The sequence below is a fragment of the Coregonus lavaretus genome, assembly GCF_964263955.1.
Source record: "Coregonus lavaretus genome assembly, chromosome: 29".
In the NCBI taxonomy this organism is placed as follows: Eukaryota; Metazoa; Chordata; class Actinopteri; order Salmoniformes; family Salmonidae; genus Coregonus; species Coregonus lavaretus.
Window position 1 is genome coordinate 37,647,790 of NC_140016.1, and position 14,638 is coordinate 37,662,427.

The following is a 14,638-nucleotide window of genomic DNA, read 5'->3' on the forward strand; positions in this document are numbered from 1 at the left end:
GCCGGCTGCGACAGAGCCTGGATTTGAACCAGGATCTCTAGTGGCACAGTTAGCACTGCGATACAGTGCCTTAGACCACTGCGCCACCCTTTTGTCATCATTTTGATGTCACCAGACTGACCTTAGATTCAGTATAACGTTAGCTAGTTAGCTAAGATTGAGGGAAGGTCACTGGATTTGAGTTAGCTAACGTTAGCATTGCTAGCTATTTTTGACTAACTTTGCTAGCTGATTTCAACATTGTCATATGTCTAAAGTAAATTTGACAAGATGATAATATTGGCAAAGTTGTTTCCTACTAAACATTTGACTACTTTAGCAATGTCATCGTATTTTCAGGTGCTATAGTGTAATTTATACTAAACAGTCGTTAGCCTCTGTCCAGAATGACTGGGCTTATCACAACTTTAGGGCACCACTATTGTGCCGCCTAGTAGAGGGCGGATTGAGAACGTTCACAACAAAGGCATGAACTGACCGAGTGACGAAGGTGCAACCTATGAATAGGATAGAATCCCATAGCAGTCCAATAGGACTGGTGCCAAAATCTGATAGGAGTTTTCTATTTGATTCTTGTATTGGAATCCTATAGGATCCTATAAGATTCAAGCCTATAGAATCTTACAAGATTCAATCTTATTGGATAGAATCCCATAGGAGTCCAAAAAGACTGGTTCCAAAATCTGATAGCATTTTTCTATTGGTCATACTGCAAATTAACTTGCAGCTTTGAATCACTCCATATTGTGATGGTGTGTTGTAGAGGATGAGAACCTTAGGGAATTATCACACGTGTGAGTAGGCAAAGATATGGAGATTGTGCTTCAGAGACACAGGAGAGAGGCTGTTCCTCAGTTTATTGGTCTTTAATCTTGATTGGAGTTTAATATAAATGTTCAGGTTCTATGCCATATTTAGCTGTGAGATTGTCCAATACATCTGCATTTCAAACACAGATTCAACCACAAAGACCAGGGGCGATTTCCAATGCCTCACAATGAAGGGCACCTATTGGTAGATAAAAAGCAGACATTGAATATCCCTTTGAGCATGGTGAAGTTATTAATTGCACTTTGGACGGTGTATCAATACACTCAATCACTACAAAGATACAGGCGTCCTTCATAACTCAGTTGCCGGAGAGGAAAGTAACCGCTCAGGAATTTCACCATGAGGCCAACGCTGACTTTAAAACAGTTACAGAGTTAAAAGGCTGTGATAGGAGAAAACTGAGGATGGATCAACAAAATTGTAGTTACTCCACAATACTAACCTAATTGACAGAGTGAAAAGAAGGAAGCCTGTACAGAATACAAATATTCCAAAACATGCATCCTGTTTGCAACGAGGCACTAAAGTAATACTGCAAAAACTGTTGCAAAGCAATTATCTTTTTCTCCTGAATACAAAGTGTACACCCAATCTACCTCACAGAGATGAGGTAGTCATTCAAAAATCATGTTAAACACTATTATTGCACACAGAGTGAGTCCATGCAACTTATTATGTGACTTTTTAAGCAAATTAACATTAGGCTATAACTAGCAAAGCAAATGGCTCTGAGATACGAATAATATTACTACAGAGATCATACACCTAACGTTAGCTAGCGAGCCAGCCAGCTAACGTTAGCTAGCTAACAGTACACTTTAACGTGAAATGAAAACGACTTTCTGACAAAATTAGAAACGTGTAATATCTGAAAATGTAGCTAGCTAGACTCTCTTACACGTATACATGGATGGACGCTTCTCCCTCTCTGTTACGTATGCCATGGTTACCCTTAGTTTGAAGATGTAATCCGGAGACAGGTGTTTTCTCCATCTCCTTAGCCATCATACTCTAATTCCACTGATTTCAAAACTCCGTCCTCCAGAAAGTGGAGAGCAAAACTTATGCAGTTTTACTTTGTGATATCTTTTTTTTAAAGCAGCGTTAGAAAGGATGACCTACTACACACACTGACTAGCTCAAATAGACAGAAGCGCGCTACATGGCAGACCAATCCGAACACATCTCTCGGCATGTCCAGCCCACTCATTATCTCAGCCAATCATGGCTAGCGGGAAGGTTTCTGTCTTTTTATGTAGCTAAACCAACTAGGCTTGTACTTACCAATTGTATTCGTATTTACAGATGGCATACACATTTGTTATTAAGTCACATGAAAGTTCACATGTTCCAGAAGCCATTTCTGCCCAAAAACGTATTTTGATATTTTTTTTATGTACGTTCAAATGGCTCTCCTGTGAAGTAGTGACGCACGACATATGGCTAGTTTCCTGAAATGAGTCGCAAATGTGGAAAAAGTCAAGGGGTGTGAATACTTTCTACATATTATTCCCAGATTTCGTGTGTTTTTTTTAGTAAGGTTAGTTTGAACAGGACGTGTAACCTGATTCCCCCCTCTCATTCTACTGATTTCAACGTGATATCAATATGAGTGATTGACAAATAAAAGTGTTGCGTTTCTTTCAGTTTTGGCGAACCCAAATCAATTGTCTTCTGATGTGATTTAAGCATTGACATGCTCAGAACATCCACCTTCGTTGTATCTCTATGATAAATTATAATTTTAAGAGTGAAAAAACAAAATTAAACCAGGAAAAACTTAATTGAGAACATAATTTGGAAAATATTAAACATAATTTGAGAATAAAATCTCATATTTTATAAGGCCCCCCTTCGAGATGTTTATTAACCATTCATTTACCCCTGGTCTAGAGATAATACTGTGTGTGGTTCATGAGTTTGGCTGGCTGGAAAGACTCCTAGGGTTTGAATTGGAATTACTATATCTGATTTGTGCTGTAATTAGAATTAAATTATTTCAAAATGAGTTTCAATGTGTGAGAAATGTTTCATAAATAATTAATTAGCTACCAGAGCCCGGGCTATGGTAGACTTTAATTAGAGTTTATTCAGTTTCAATAGTTTTGCATGTCTACTTTATTACCCCTTATGAACCTCAGGGGGGAAACCCCCTAAAGTTGATGTCTGCGCCCCCATGGAAATTAGCATAATAAAATAATCCCCTAAAAATCAGTTTTAGCTAGAGATATCTGCTTTTTGCATTGGATGCATCTCAATCCACCTCATCCGCCGATGTCGCACTTCCGCATCTGCGGTGAAGTTGACAGAGCTAGAGCGGTGTTTGTCAGACCATGAGACTCATCTGAAGGTCCCCAGGTACCAGTTGAAAAGATTAATGTATGGAGACTGTTTAGTTCCGAAAATAAGGGGTTAAGTACATGTACAAAAAAAATAACAATTGTTTCTTATATCTCTCAGATATAGGACAGACACTTCAGAACAAATTTCCTTTTGATGTTCCATGTAGTGAATCTGTTATTCAATGTGTTTGTATGGGCTAATAGCAGTACGGCCAAAAATAATTTTCCAGCAAATAATTGTTGTTTTGATGTTTTCAAGGGGTCTTAAAATTCCAAATCAAATAGCTAAATGATCCTTGGTATGAGCTTCTTCAAAAAATTCCATATAGCTTAGTAGAACACCAACACCACCAAATGCGCATCCAACAAGTATTATGCATAATTATTGAAGAACCACGTTAATGACAGTATCAATTTAAGTTTTACGTATCAAGGTTTACTCTTTCGGTAAGAATTTTGGGGGATTTGTGTGAACATGAAAACAGTTTTCATCCCATAACATAAGGAGACACTAAATGTTGCGCAGTTACACTGCATTTCTGAGATCTCTAAACAAAAAGCAGTTTTACAGCTAGATCCAGGATTCTTACAGGGTTCAAGTTCAATGTCTAATTTAAATGATTCATGCTTAATATATGATATAACGACAACTTACACTGCCATAATTGCAAGGACAGAAAAGTTGTGTTTTATGTCACACGATTTTGGATGAATCTGTCAAGACACCAACCATGAGAAAGGGTTAAACATTTTTAAATCAACTCGTGAATTGTATTGAATATAGCTATGTTCCCCCATTATATCTTAATGTAATGACATTAAAAAATGTGCTGATTATTATCAATGACTTATCAACATCTGTAACCAGTTATCCAGCATAGGAAATACTCACTGGTAATCCAGCATAGGAAATACTCACTGGTACGTTATCTTATAAAAAGACACACATGCAGAGATGAATCGTTGTAGACAATCTCATTAATGGAAGAAAGATAAATCAATTTGAGGAAGGCGTTGTTCTCTAGATTTGTGGCCATTGTGGAATGATAGAGTGTGTGTGTGTGTTGCCAATTTGCCATGTTCGGTAGATTTCTGCATGCCATCATCAGTTAACCCCAAAGCCCCATTCAATGTCCAAGCTGTCACCAAGCATTATGTATTCTAGAGCAGGTCATTCTATTAACAGACAATCTCATCACCAGAAGAACACACTCTATTCTCTGTATCTCTTCATTAAGGACCACTGAATCAGGCTGTCAACCATTTTAATGGAAAACTGAGATCCACACCACTCACTGTGTGAATACCAGTGAACAGAGGACATTTTGACTTCCAATTATGCATGGATAGAGCACAGATTCATATGTATGCCTCTGCTCTATCTAATCTGATCTGTTTCTATATCTGTTTGCACATTACAAAACATACCGCCTCAAACAGGGGCGTCATGCACCCATTATTTTCGAGTGGGCACGAAGTTCGTGATGATGGAGGTGGGGGTGGTCCGTAGGGGTGCTGTCCCCCCTGCTGAAGTCAGAGAATTATGAAACAGCTTTCTCCTGCAATCTAGAGCCATAATCATTATGCCTAATTCCATGTAAAATAAAAATATATAACAAATATTTTTCTGCATAGGTCATCTAAGCATACCTCTTTACCTGGTGCATGGGATGGAAGTCTTCGCTTTTATAGCGTGAACTTCATATGAACAACATTACCGGCACCTGATATCACCTTTCCTCTGGGAATAACTGAGCGGCTCGTGGAATGTACACAGAAAACACTGCAGCGCAGCTGAGACCGGCGTCAACCCCAACAAGCTGCTTGTTACTTTCAGTCTGCTACTCTGTGGCAATCAACATCCCTGTCCTGGCCCGAACACCACAAAACAAGCCAAACAACTATGCCCAAACTGTGGTAAGACCGTAAGGAAGAATTCAAAAGAGGTGGCTTGCGACATCTGTGATTTGTTTCTTCACGTAAAGTGTGGAGATATCCAACCCTTGTCATATGATGAAGCTGTAAAGTCAAAGCAACATTGTGCTTCCCTGCATTGTATGCTGTTTAAACGCAGTGCCAAACATTGGGCTGCCAGACACGAGCCGGGATGATGAATGCAATCTAGATGAGATAGTCAACGTATCAGCAGTGGGCACGGAAAATAACATGTTTGACTGATTCAATCAGAGAGGACTTCACTTTATCCATGTGAACGCACAGAGCCTGCTGCCGAAATTAGAGTACTTAAAACTCCTCGTTTCAAATACCCGGGCTGCAGTAGTTGCTGTGAATTAGACATGGCTCGATGGGTCAATTGAGGACAATGAGGTTGAGCTACCGGGTTATAGCGTTCATAGAATTGACCTTAACCGAAACGGCGGCGATGTGTGTTTTTACTAGGAATTATGTGCATTTTAACCCTCGTTCAGATGTGAAAACGGATGGACTTGAGGTTGCATGGGTAGATATACACCTTCCTCAATGTCGTCCTATACTTGTTGGTGTGTGCTATCGGCCTCCTAAGCAGAATGATTTCTGTGATTTACTTTAATCAAATTGTTGTGATCACAATGTATTTGCTGACAGGGAATGTGTCTGCTTGCCGATTTTTATACAAATGTGCAGGTACACTAGTAAAGCCCTGTATAACTTTAATCAGTTATTTGGACTGAAAAATTATTGTTGAGCCAACCCGGGTGTGTATTGACAGTAAATCAACTTTGGAATGGATTATTGTATCAGACCAAGAGAACGTCTGTCAGTCAGGTGTCTTAAATATTGGTTTTAGTGATCATATGGTAACCTACTGTACCCGTAAGAAATCCAAAATGCTACTTTAGCCAGGTAATAACTACATGAAGGTACGGTCTATGAAACAATACTCAAAGGGACGTTTGTAGAAGTACTTGGATTGGAAATTTGGATTGGTCTTAATGTACTAAACTGTGATGATGTTGATCAATCTTGGTATCTTTTCAAAGAGATGTTCTCTGTCTGCACTCGACTCTCTGGCTCCGATGAAACAAATTTGAATCAAGCAGCTGTCAAGGAAATGGATCACTTATAAGGAAAAGGGATTGCTACCTGGCAAAATTCAAAAGGACAAATCTACGACAAAATTATGATGGTTATATTAATTGTAAAAACCAGGTAAGATACAAAATCGATAAGGCTAAACCCCAACATTACATAGATGCTGTTAACTTACATCAGCCTCAAACTGTGGAATTTGTTTAAGGACGTTGGCTCAAAAACTGCCCATTAAGTAAAAATCCTGTAGTATTGGCCTGGATATTGATGATGTTTTATGCTATGGCCAGGAAAAGGTTGCAAATTACTTTAACACATTTTTTACCACTATAGCCTCATCTCTGGTTATGAAGTTACCGACCTGCTCTGGACACTATGGCCAGTCTTTCATTAATTACTTTTACTATAGCAAAGGTATCACAAATTTCTTGTTTAAGCTATGCATGGTAACAGAGGACAAAGTTTCCAATCTACTATGCTTAATGAGCACAAACAAAGCAACTGGGTTGGATAACCTTCCTGCAAGATTCATAAAGGATAGTGCCTGTGTCACTGCTAAAATGATAACGCATATTGTAAACCTTTCTATTAGTAGTGGTAAATTCCCCAATGATCTCAAAACAGCCACGGTGGTTCCGCTCCACAAGAAAAGCAGTAAAAAAGATGTACGAAACTACAGGTCTGTGTCGATCCTCAGCACCTTGTCCAAAGTTGTTGAGAGATTAGATTTTAATCAACTTGAGGGATACCTTCTAGAGTTTTATTAACTCAAAATCTGGCTTTAGAACAGCTCATTCCACTGATACTTGCCTTATCCACCGTTTTGGCAACAAGCAGGAAATGAGGGGGAACTATACAGGTACAGTGCCTTGCAAAAGTATTCATCTTCCTTGGCGTTTTTCCTATTTTGTTGCATTACAACCTGTAATTTAATTTATTTGGATTTCATATAATGGACATACACAAAATAGTCCAAAATGGTTAAGTGAAATGAAAAAAATAACTTGTTTCAAAAAATTATACAAAATTATTAACGGAAAAGTGGTGCGTGCATATGTATTCACCCCCTTTGCTATGAAGCCCCTAAATATGATCTGGTGCAACCAATTACCTTCAGAAGTCACATAATTAGTTAAATAAAGTCCACCTGTGTGCAATCTAAGTGTCATATTATCAGTCACATGATCTCAGTATATATATACACCTGTTCTGAAAGGCCCCAGAGTCTGCAACACCACTAAGCAAGGGGCACCACCAAGCAAGCGGCACCATGAAGACCAAGGAGCTCTCCAAACAGGTCAGGGACAAAGTTGTGGAGAAGTACAGATCAGGGTTGGGTTATAAAAAAATATCAGAAACTTTGAACATCCCATGGAGCACCATTAAATAAATTATTAAAAAATGGAAAGAATATGGCACCACAACAAACCTGCCAAGAGAGGGATGCTCAACAAAACTCACAGACCAGTCAAGGAGGGCATTAATCAGAGAGGCAACAAAGAGACCAAAAATAACCCTGAAGGAGCTGCAAAGCTCCACAGTGGAGATTGGAGTATCTGTCCATAGGACCACTTTAAGCCGTACAGTCCACAGAGCTGGGATTTACGGAAGAGTGGCCAGAAAAAAGCCATTGCTTAAAGAAAAAAAATAAGCAAACATGTTTGGTGTTCGCCAAAAGCCATGTGGGAGACTCCCCAAACATATGGAAGAAGGTACTCTGGTCAGATGAGACTAAAATTGAGCTTTTAAGGCCATCAAGGAAATGCTATGTCTGGCGCAAACCCAACAACTCTCATCACCCCGAGAAGACCATCCCCACAGTGAAGCATGGTGGTGGCAGCATCATGCTGTGGAGATGTTTTTCATCGGCAGGGACTGGGAAACTGGTCAGAATTGAAGGAATGATGGATGGTGCTAAATACAGGGAAATTGTTACATTTACATTTACGTCATTTAGCAGACGCTCTTATCCAGAGCGACTTACAAATTAGTGCATTCAATTATGATAGCCAGTGGGACAACCACTTTCTTTTTATTCTTTTTTTTTATGGGGGGGGGGGTGGGGGGGGGGTAGAAGGATTACTTTTATACTATTCTAAGTATTCCTTAAAGAGGTAGGGTTTCAAGTGTCTCTGGAAGGTGGTCTGTGACTCCCTTATCCTGGCGTTGTGGGGGAGCTTGTTCCACCATTGGGGTGCCAGAGCAGCGAATAGCTTTGACTGGACTGAGTGGGAACTGTGCTTCCGTAGAGGTAGGGGGGCTAGCAGGTCAGAGGTGGATAAATGTAGTGCCCTCGTTAGGGTGTAGGGTCTGATCGGAGCCTGAAGGTAAGGAGGTGCCGTTCCCCTCACAGATCTGTAGGCAAGCACCATGGTCTTGTAGTAGATGCGAGCCTCAACTGGAAGCCAGTGGAGTGTGCGGAGGAGCGGGGTGACATGAGAGAACTTGGGAAGGTTGAACACCAGACGGGCTGTAGCGATCTGGATAAATTGTAGGGGTTTAATGGCACAGGCAGGGAGCCCAGCCAACAGCTAGTTGCAGTAATCCAGACGGGAGATGACAAGTGCCCGGATTAGGACCTATGCCGCTTTCTGTGTAAGGTGCCGCTTTCTGCGAATGTTGTAGAGTATGAACCTGCATGATCGGGTCACCGCTTTGATGTTAGCAGAGAACGACAGGGTGTTGTCCAGGGTCACGCCAAGGTTCTTTGCACTCTGGGAGGAGGACACAATGGAGTTGTCAACCGTGATGGCGAGATCATGGAGCGGGCAGTCCTTCCCCGGGAGGAAGAGCAGCTCCGTTTTGCCGAGGTTCAGCTTGAGGTAGTGATCCGACATCCACACTGATATGTCTGCCAGACATGCAGAGATGCGATTCACCACCTGGTTATCAGAAGGGTGAAAGGAGAAAATTAATAGTGTGTCGTCTGCGTAGCAATGATAGGAGAGACCATGTGAGGATATGACAGAGCCAAGTGACTTGGTGTATAGAGAGAATAGGAGAGGGCCTAGAACTGAGCCCTGGGGGACACCAGTGGTGAGAGCACGTGGTGCGGAGACAGATTATCGCCATGCCACCTGGTAGGAGCGACCTGTCAGGTAGGACGCAATCCAAGAGTGAGCAGCGCCGGAGATGCCCAACTCGGAGAGGGTGGAGAGGAGGATCTGATGGTTCACAGTATCAAAGGCAGCAGATACGTCTAGAAGGATAAGAGCAGAGGAGAGAGAGTTAGCTTTAGCAGTGCGGAGAGCCTCCGTGACACAGAGAAGAGTAGTCTCAGTTGAATGACCAGTCTTGAAACCTGACTGGTTTGGATCAAGAAGGTCATTCTGAGAGAGATAGCAGGAGAGTTGGCTAAAGACAGCACGCTCAAGAGTTTAGGAGAGAAAAGAAAGAAGGGATACTGGTCTGTAGTTGTTGACATCGGAGGGATCGAGTGTAGGTTTTTTGAGTAGGGGTGCAACTTTAGCTCTCTTGAAGACGGAAGGGACATGGCCAGCGGTCAAGGATGAGTTGATGAGCGAGGTGAGGTAAGGGAGAACGTCTCCGGAAATGGTCTGGAGATGAGAGGAGGGGATAGGGTCAAGCGGGCAGGTTGTTGGGCGGCCGGCCATCACAAGTCGCAAGATTTCATCTGGAGAGAGAGGGGAGAAAGAAGTCAAAGCATAGGGTATGGCAGTGTGAGCAGGACCAGCGGTGTCATTTGACTTAATAAATGAGGATCGGATGTCGTCAACCTTCTTTTCAAAATGGTTGACGAAGTCATCCACAGACAGGGAGGAGGGAGAGGGAGGAGGAGGAGGATTCAGCAGGGAGGAGAAGGTGGCAAAGAGCTTCCTAGGGTTAGAGGCAGAGGCTTGAAATTTAGAGTGGTAGAAAGTGGCTTTAGCAGCAGAAACAGAGGAAGAGAATGTAGAGAGGAGGGAGTGAAAAGATGACAGGTCCGCAGAGAGTCTAGTTTTCCTCCATTTCCGCTCAGCTGCCCGGAGCCCTGTTTTGTGAGCTCACAATGAGTCGTCAAGCCACGGAGCGGGAGGATAGGTGACATAGAGTCAAAAGATGCAGAAAGGGAGGAGAGGAGGGTTGAGGAGGCAGAATCAGGAGATCGGAGGGAGAAGGATTTAGCAGAGGGAAGAGATGATAGGATGGGAGAGAGAGAGAGTGAAGGTTGCGACGGCACATTACCATCTGAGTAGGGGCAGAGTGAGTAGTGTTGGAGAGCGAGAGAGAAAAGGATACAAAGTAGTGATCGGAGACTTAGAGGGGAGTTGCAGTGAGATTGGTAGAAAAACAGCATCTAGTAAAGATGAGGTCAAGCGTATTGCCTACCTTGTGAGTAGGGGGGGATGGTGAGAGGGTGAGGTCAAAAGAGGAAAGGAGTGGAAAGAAGGAGGCAGAGAGAAATGAGTCAAAAGCAGACGTAGGGAGGTTAAAGTCACCCAGAAGTGTGAGGGGTGAGCCATCCTCAGGAAATGAACTTATCAAGGCGTCAAGCTCATTGATGAACTCTCCAAGGGAACCTGGAGGGCGATGTTAAGATTGAATGGGCTAGTGACTGTGACAGCATGGAATTCAAATGAGGAGATAGACAGATGGGTCAGTGGGAAAAGAGAGAATGTCCACTTAGGGGAGATGAGGATTGCTGTGCCACCACCGCGCTGACCAGATGCTCTCGGGGTATGCGAGAACACATGATCAGACGAGGAAAGAGCAGTAGGAGTAGCAGTGTTTTCTGTGGTAATCCATGTTTCCGACAGTGCCAAGTAGTCGAGGGACTGGAGGGTAGCATAGGCTGAGATGAACTCTGCCTTGTTGGCCGCAGAATGGCAGTTCCAGAGGCTGCCGGAGACCTGGAACTCCACGTGGGTCGTGCGTGCAGGGACCACCACATTAGAGTTGCAGCAGCCACGTGGTGTGAAGCATTTGTATGGGTTGTGCAGAGAGGAGAGAACAGGGATAGACAGACAGATAGTTGACAGGCTACAGAAAAGGCTGCAATAATGCAAAGGAGATCGGAATGAAATTAACTAAACATCTGGGAAAGCGAGAGAGCGGGGCCTCCCTCACTTACATTTCACTGAAACACTCAAATATAAATCTCCCAACTTCCACTTTAGAAATTATAATTGTTGTAAACTACAGCGGTTGAATGTTTTCTAGGAATAGATTCTAACTTAGTTAGGGCACCGTATCCTATGACGCCATAGCTAACTAGCATGCTAGCTTTTAATAACACGGTTTAGCACCAATACTCGGTTACAACAAGCTACCAATAGTGTGTTAACACGCTAAACATATAATTTGTGTCCGTGTCTAACGTTGTGTAAAGTTTTGCGGTTAGTTTTGACAGTTTGAGTGAATACGTCGTCAACTTATTCAGCCAGTTAGCTAGCTAGCTAGAATAGTTAGCATATTAGCTAGCAATTGCTCTCTGTCAACGAACCAACCCCTCCTCCCACGGTATGAAACACACAGAGAGAGCCAAGCTAACGTTAACTAGTCTCCCATATCTTGAATTTCTTTTGAACGACTCTGGTTACCAGTATGTAAAAATAAAATTAAAATAAATGTAGGTTATAACTTACCCTTAGTAGCTACTGTTAGCTAGTTAAGTGTAAAGCTAGCTACTGAATCGATTTAGCCAGTTCGCGTCTGTCCCAACGGAGAGAAAGTGTCTCCAAACATTACAGCTAGGTCTTTCCAGCTATTGTTTAGTTAGATATCCAGGTAGCAACAAGCTAGCTATATTTTGAATACAGTAGCTACCCGCTAGCTAGCTTTATTGGTCCAGGTAGTGGGTAAGCTAGCCTCGTGCTTCACCGGGCTCAGCCGAATACAATACTTACCTACAATACCTAACTACAATACCTACCTACAATGTACAGTGAGGGAAAAAAAAAATTGATCCCCTGCTGATTTTGTACCTTTGCCCACTGACAAAGACATGAACAGTCTATCATTTTAATGGTAGGTTTATTTGAACAGTGAGAGAAAGAATAACAACAACAAAATCCAGAAAAACGCATGTCAAAAATGTTATAAATTGATTTGCATTTTAATGAGGGAAATAAGTATCTGACCCCTCTGCAAAACATCACTTAGTACTTGGTGGCAAAACCCTTGTTGGCAATCACAGAGGTCAGACGTTTCTTGTAGTTGGCCACCAGGTTTGCAAACATCTCAGGAGGGATTTTGTTCCACTCCTCTTTGCAGATCTTCTCCAAGTCATTAAGGTTTCGAGCCTGACGTTTGGCAACTCGAACCTTCAGCTCCCTCCACAGATTGTCTATGGGATTAAGGTCTGGAGACTGGCTAGGCCACTCCAGGACCTGAATGTGCTTCTTCTTGAGCCACTCCTTTGTTGCCACAACACTTTCACCCAGTTCTCCTCTGAATCATTCAGATGTTCATTGGCAAACTTCAGACGGGCCTGTATATGTGCTTTCTTGTGCAGGGGGATCTTGCGGGCGCTGCAGGATTTCAGTCCTTCACGGCGTAGTGTGTTACCAATTGTTTTCTTGGTGACTATGGTCCCAGCTGCCTTGAGATCATTGACAAGATCCTCCTGTGTAGTTCTGGGCTGATTCCTCACCATTCTGATGATCATTGCAACTCCAAGAGGTGAGATCTTGCATGGAGCCACAGGCCGAGGGAGATTGACAGTTATTTTGTGTTTCTTCCATTTGCGAATAATAGCACCAACTGTTGGCACCTTCTCACCAAGCTGCTTGGCAATGGTCTTGTAGCCAATTCAAGGCTTGTGTAGGTCTACAATCTTGTCCCTGACATCCTTGGAGAGCTCTTTGGAATCTGATTGATTGATTGCTTCTGTGGACAGGTGTCTTTTATACAGGTAACAAACTGAGATTAGGAGCACTCCCTTTAAGAGTGCGCTCCTAATCTCAGCTCGTTACCTGTATAAAAGACACTTGGGAGCCAGAAATCTTTCTGAATGAGAGGGGGTCAAATACTTATTTCCCTCATTAAAATGAAAATCAATTTATAACATTTTTGACATGCGTTTTTCTGGATTTTGTTGTTGTTATTCTGTCTCTCACTGTTCAAAATAAACCTACCATTGAAATTATAGACTGATCATTTCTTTGTCAGTGGGCAAACGTACAAAATCAGCAGGGGATCAAATACTTTTTTCCCTCACTGTAAATACATGGTTTAAGCTTTACGCGACACCATATAAAGAAGAAGCCAAGCTTACCTCCCGCTTAGAGAAACACAATCTCACCCCATCGCCACCTGTTGACATTTAGGTTAGTATGTCTTGAGGGAAACCTGTTTCAGTCTTCCAGAGATTTGAGACTGGGACGGAGGTTCACCTTCCAGCAGGACAATGACCCAAAGCATACTGCTAAAGCAACACTCGAGTGGTTTAAGGGGAAACATTTAAATGTCTTGGAATGGCCTGGTCAAAGCCCAGACCTCAATCCTATTGAGAATCTGTGGTTTGACTTAAAGATTTCTCTACACCAGCGGAACCCATCCAACTTGATGTAGCTGGAGCAGTTTTGCCTTGAAGAATGGGCAAAAATCCCAGTGGCTTGATGTGCTAAGCTTATAGAGACATACCTCAAGACACTTGCAGCTTTTATACTGTTAGCACTCAGGTGGTGTGCCCTAGTAGGAAGTCCACTGTATGCAGCTCACCCTGCACTAACATAAATAACATGAGTATGTCTACTTCTGCTAATCTTCCCAGTAAAACAATGAAAAGAATCAAGCATCCCAGAAAAGAGCTCAAAATAGCCCACATTAACATATGCAGCTTAAGAAACAAGGTTCATGAAATCAATAGCTTGCTAGTAACAGATGACATTCATATTCGGACTATCTCTGAAACTCACTTAGATAATACATTTGGTAGCAAGACAGAAATGCCAAGGGTGGAGGTGTTGCTGTTTATATTCAGAACCACATTCCTGTAAAGCTTCACGAGGATCTCATGTTAAATACTGTTGAAGTAATATGGCTACAGGTTCATCTGCCTCACCTAAAGCCCATTCTTGTGGGAAGCTGCTATAGACCATCAAGTGCTAACAGTCAGTATCTGGATAACGTGTGTGAAATGCTTGATAATGTATGTGACATCAACAGAGAGGTATATTTTCTGGGTGATTTAAATATTGACTGGCTTTCATCAAGCTGCCCACTCAACAAAAAGCTTCAAACTGTAACCAGTGCCTGCAACATGGTTCAGGTTATCAGTCAACCGACCAGGTAGTTACAAGCAGCACAGGAATGAAATCATCAACATGTATTGATCACATGTTTACTAATGCTGCAGAAATGTGCTTTAAAGCAGTATCCAAATCCATCTGATGTAGTGATCACAATATAGTAGTCATATCTAGGAAAACCAGAGTTCCAAAGGCTGGGCATAATATAAGAAGTAATACAAAAAATGTATGCGATTGCTATGT

At 42.2% G+C, this 14,638-nt stretch overlaps 1 protein-coding gene across 1 annotated transcript in view; it reads left to right on the forward strand.

Moving 5' to 3' along the window:
* LOC311105136 (ecto-NOX disulfide-thiol exchanger 2-like) overlaps positions 1–14,638 on the forward strand; it is a gene marked incomplete at its 3' end in the record, with an annotated part of 419,761 nt that overhangs the window by 357,078 nt on the left and 48,045 nt on the right. The gene's annotated exons all lie outside the window — the stretch shown is intronic.